The following is a 5,518-nucleotide window of genomic DNA, read 5'->3' as shown; positions in this document are numbered from 1 at the left end:
TGAAACTAATCTACCAACGCATAGTTTAGGGTCAACAATTGTCAATAAAAATGCTTAAAGTGTCAAGATTAAAAAAATATTACGAAATGAAACGACCAGAAAATTTCGTGCTCTGCAAACTTGTAAAGCGCCAGAAAATTATAGTGCCTTCCAGGACGGCGTTACAAATTTCCAGCGCTGCGTAACTGGGCGCAAGAAATTGTAGTGAAGTATGTCTATTTGAAGTCAGATATGCATCAAAATTACAAATAAAAAACGCTTGCAAGTGCTAGAAAAATCTAGAGCCTGCCTGGCCTGCGCAAGATATTTCCAGTGCTGGTCTCCCAAGCGCAAGAATTTTTTACCATTCCTTTTGCATATTTCGAGAAAATTTTGCGTATTTCAAAGTTTTATTTTTAAAATTAATCAACCTCGATTCTCGTGCAACTAATTTAATAACTAATTCGAATTCGCTTTTGTGTTACGTTCGTCCAGTCGAAAATACCCATCATAACTCATACTCAATATTGCGCATAAGGGTATTTTCGCGGGACTAGTTCAATCGAGTATGGTCCCAAAAATAAGCCGGAGTAGTGTTTACAAATCGACCCAAAAGCAAGTAGATGCAAATTACACTTTTCGTGTCCGATCACCGAATGTTTGAGTGCACGAACGCTCAAACAATGGGCCTAATTCAGTAAACCAAACTACGAAAGATAAATTAAAACGACCAAAATAATTGTATGAATAAATCTTGGAACAGCCTGCAAACGCTAAAATCCAGCGCAGACAGGCTTGCGCTATAAAATTCCAGCGCCTGCATCGCAGGCACGAGAAATTTATAGCACCCCCTAGTTTATTTCGCGCAGGAGGCTTTGACATACACTTAATGCTTAAACCATAATTCTTAGTACCCATTAGCCCTTCTAATGGCACAATAATGACCGACCTTATAACATTCATACTAGAAAAATACTTGACGTTCACTAAAGCAAACTTTCAAAAACCGTTTTCGAAAACTCATAGTCTAGACTAAGTTCTTCCCATATAAGTCTGAAATCCTAGAGCTAGAAGCTATCTTATACGTAGGGTCGGTTCCACTACTTGGTGATGATCTACAGGCCAAAGATTAGCGTGTCTCAAATCTTCTACCCCGATACAAGAATTAACTATGCCATCTTAGTTCGTCATTCTCCTTTTCCAGGGTCTCCAATCTTTCAGCCTCAATTATCTCCTGCACCAACTAGAAACATGTCGCTCGAAGCTCTTCAAGCACAACTCGAACAAATGGTCGTCGTCATGGAGCAACTTCGCACAGAAAATCAGTTCTTAGCAGCTGCATAAGTCCAAAATTAGCTAGATAATGAAAAGAAAATCAAGAAAATGGTCCTTTAGGAGACCATGAGAAGAAAATACTTATCTCTTGAACCTAAACCACTTTCCGGCAAATTACCGGAAAAGTTCAACCCTTCTAACCTGCCTGAGTTCAAAGTGACTGATAAACCTAGAAACCACCTTATGAGCTTTGTAGGTTCTATGAACCTTAGGGGTGTAGACAAGTCTATGTATCTGCTTGAATTCCCCCTATCCTTGGAAGAAACTCCACCGAAGTGGTTTTATCACCAGGATCCCAAAACATTCCCCACTTGGGATGACTTTGTTAATGTTTTCATCAACAATATTCCTCTAACATGAATTTCCAAGTGACCATGCGTGAACTCGAAGTTCTTTCTCAAAAGATGAACAAAGTGTTGCATATAGTTTGTTTTTTTTTTATTCATTTCAAATTTACTTATAAATTTCTTATATATGCAATTGAGAATAATATGAATTTCATTATATATGCAATGTAAGAATAAAATTGGTTAACAACCAATTAGTGAACTAAGGCTATGTTCATCACCAATTACCGACCCTTTTAACAAAACCAAAACACTTTAGTGGAAACCACAAAACTGGTTTTAGAAAAAGTGTTTTGGAAAATCAGTAGCAGTCACACTTTCTCTCTCCTTTGTCAACTCCTATCTCTAACAATCCTATTCCATCTTCTATGCTTCTCGCGTTCTCTCTCCTAAAGGCAAGTACCCATAATTTATCAATAATAACTAAGCTCCAAAAATTGACCGAGAAGCTGTTGGACACAATTAATTTGGTTGAGACCTATAAGACCTTTATCCCGACCTAGGAATCATGGAAGTTAGCAAGTTTACCCAACTTAAACCACCTCCTCGATCTCCTTAATATCGTGCCTTTCACACTTACTATTAACTAATTTTTGTTAATTTAATTTTTTATACATTTATTTGAGTTATTAAAATTGTTCAATTTTAAGATCTAACAATTGCAGCCCTTCGTTGGTGTTAATGGTGGTTGAAAGATTTCTATGGATAAAATACATGGATGATGTCATGATGGCGTCTTGACATGGATGATAAAGAGTACTTGGAATAAGAAAATGTACAGTAATGAGGTTCTTGGTGTTTAACTATTCTTATATTATTTGTCACCGGAAAATTAAGATCAAAAGGATTATATTTGGGTTTTCTTTTTGTGAGACATGGATGTGATTGGAAAAGGAAGCAGAGAAATGGAATATGAAAACTCCAGAGATAATAATTTTTCATTGTGTGTTTTATTTTGGTTTTGTAAAAACGTAAAAACGAAATCAAATATAGTTTTCAGTTTTGTAAAAACATAAAACACAAAACACAAAACATAAAACATAAATTAATTTGTTGAGTACTTTTCGTAAAACTTTATTTTTTGTATTCCCTCTGTTCCTAAATTTCCTTCCCATTTTCTTTTGGCACATTAGCCAATGCACATTTTACATCATTAATATCTCTAATTACGTGTTATTAAAAATTATAAAATTTTCATATTGTTAAAGTACTTGTTGAGACGAATAAAACAAGACTCCGCGTGAATATGTTTTTCCTTATATATTGGAAATAATTCAACAGATTCTCTTTCATTGTGAATATTGTCAAAATTCCAAATGTGAAGAACATTAAGGAACAAATGGAGTACTAGTTTACTTATAACTTATAAGAAATTTTTAAAGTTAAAATTGTAAATTGAGCTACAAAGTTGAAATACATTTTAAAGGGAGAAAAAACACATGCATTTGATTAGCTAAAGAAAGCGCATCATTATTTTTTCGGTTTTTTCATAAAATGCCCCTGAGGTTTGCAATAATGCACCAAATACCCCTGCGCGTTTCAAAATTCATAGAATACCCCTATTTTTCCGTACTGTTCATTAAATGCACCTGTACTTAACGGACGTTAGCCTGCCGTTAGCTGTGTTTTACCATTCTACCCTTAATTCATATTTGGGGCTATTAAGGATGAAAAGCCCTAAAGAAAATCAAAAAAAAAAAGAATCTCAATCTTCTTCGCTTTCTCTCTCATCTCCCCTGTTCTTCTTCCTTGAATTCTACTCAAACGCTACAAAATCTGGGTGTTCTTTGGGTGAATTCGGGACAAAAAGGGGATATTTGAAGCGATTTCGATCTCACCCCCAATTCATCAATGGCAGATTCACCTCAAATTACTCAGAAACACAAGGCTCCATGAGGGTTCGATCTCACCCCCAATTCATCAACAGCCATTGATCTTCTTCCAGTGATTTGGTGGTGCAAGTGGTGGGAAGTCCGACGAATCCACCATTGTCGCCGACGAAGGTTGAAGGCTGGCCAATTCCGCAAACTCCAAGAAGAGGAAGGAACCCGAGAAGTTGCAGAAGGTTGAAGAAGTGGGTCCTGTTTGGTGGGTTGAAACCTCCAAGAACATCTCCCTTCATTTTCAATTCGATCCAGATGGTCAATTCTCTGCTAATCTCTATTTTTTCTCTTTCTCTTGATTTCGCGTTTGTAATTGTGGTTGCAAATTTGCAGGGAATAAAAAATTTAGGGGTACTTGAGATGCAAATTGCTTTTATTATTTTGTATATTTATTGAGATTGGTGGGATTATTGGAAATTTGAAGTTTAGTTTTTGAGAATGAGATTTTTGGGTTGTGTTACTTTGAGATGAATTTTTGTGGAAATTTAATTCAATTTAACATGATAATTTGATTTTTTCTATTTTTCCTTCCTTTTAATGATAGATTCCAGAAATGAATTTGTTGTCTACAGATCCCTTAATATTGATATTGTGGATTGTGGATTAAGCCTAATTAGTAATTTACTTGTGAGTTATCAGGAGTTCGTATTAATGTTTGTTTATTCAGAGGTTTAATTGGTTATTTTGAGGCCTCTAAACATGGAGGATCTGAGGCAAGCAAAGAATCAAGTAATGAATTGTAAAATCCAAGAATATGAACTTGAAAATTTATTTCAAACACTATATAAAATGTTAAATCTTACAACTTTGCACTTCCTGTACTGCAGTTTCTGATAGTTTTGCTTATGAGGGTGCAGTACTGAACGAACTAAAGCAATGGAAGGAGCTCTATGGAGAAGGAGGGTCAAGAAATGAGCAACTTACTTACTTCTTATAGGAAGGTGGCTCATTTACTTACTTCTTATAGGAAGGTGGTATGGAGAAGGCGGGTCAAGAAAGAAGGATCAGTTGTAAGAGAACTCTGAGTCCTCTTTGGCAATAGATACATATCATAAGGCACTGAAGGAAGCTTATGTAATTTGTATTTCTTGTTAAACACTTTTGGTGGGCGAGTGGGAAAAAGCGAGTTTTAGATATAGATGCAACGAGGGCTTACATATATCTACTTATACCGTATTCTGTATTAAGAGTTTGCTCATGTTGTATAAGAAAAATAAAGCCTAATTTAACTTACAATTAATTTATGTACTACCAGTTACTGTGGCAGTAGCCATTTGTATATTATGTCTTATTTAACTTACAATTAATACTTGTTCTATCTCTTCTAAGGACTTGAATTTGAAACTGAGTGTCTAATGGTTAATTAAAGTTGGTTTGCATTGCAAACTTCTTCTGTTTATTAATGGAAATTTGTTACAAACTGCTCTACTTCATTGTTACTTTGCTAGGAAAATTAGAAATGCAAAATAGCCGTTAGATTCAAATTCTGCAGTTTAAAAGCAGTTTGGGTATTTGGTGCAAACAACTTTATAAATAGGTGTATACTATGCAAAAACTTTATATGTAGGTGTATTTTATGAATTTTAAACATGACTTAACGGAGGACTAACGGAAAGTCATAATAGGGGTATTTGGTGAACAGTTTTGAAAAAATAGGGGTATTCTATGAATTTTGAAACGCGCAGGGGTATTTGGTGCATTATTGCAAACCTCAGGGACATTTCATGAAAAAACCGTTATTTTTTTCCTATTCTTTTCTCTATTGATTTCATGGTTTTAAGTTTAATCTAAATACAATTTCTAGAAAATAAATATGATTTGATTTGTAAAGAATAAAAGTTGAGAAAAAAATTGTTACTCAAATATATATACTTGGGTATCAAAACTTTATAAATTCAGAAGTACAACTTTTCTCCTTTTTAATTGTTTTAGAGTCACAAGTTGTATTTTGGAGTGATGGATAAAACTTTGTAT

The 5,518-nt window shown here is 34.6% G+C and overlaps 1 long non-coding RNA gene across 1 annotated transcript; it reads left to right on the top strand.

Moving 5' to 3' along the window:
- The first annotated feature begins 3,852 nt into the window (after positions 1-3,852).
- On the top strand, positions 3,853-4,784 carry LOC130468965 (uncharacterized). Its single transcript, XR_008929338.1, has 2 exons — positions 3,853-4,485; positions 4,516-4,784. It is a non-coding gene; the product is annotated as an uncharacterized lncRNA (long non-coding RNA).
- The last annotated feature ends 734 nt before the right edge of the window (positions 4,785-5,518 follow it).

This window comes from Spinacia oleracea, chromosome 3, assembly GCF_020520425.1.
Source record: "Spinacia oleracea cultivar Varoflay chromosome 3, BTI_SOV_V1, whole genome shotgun sequence".
Lineage (NCBI taxonomy): Eukaryota > Viridiplantae > Streptophyta > Magnoliopsida > Caryophyllales > Amaranthaceae > Spinacia > Spinacia oleracea.
Note: the sequence above shows the minus strand (reverse complement) of the source record. Positions and strands in the feature narration are given on the sequence as shown.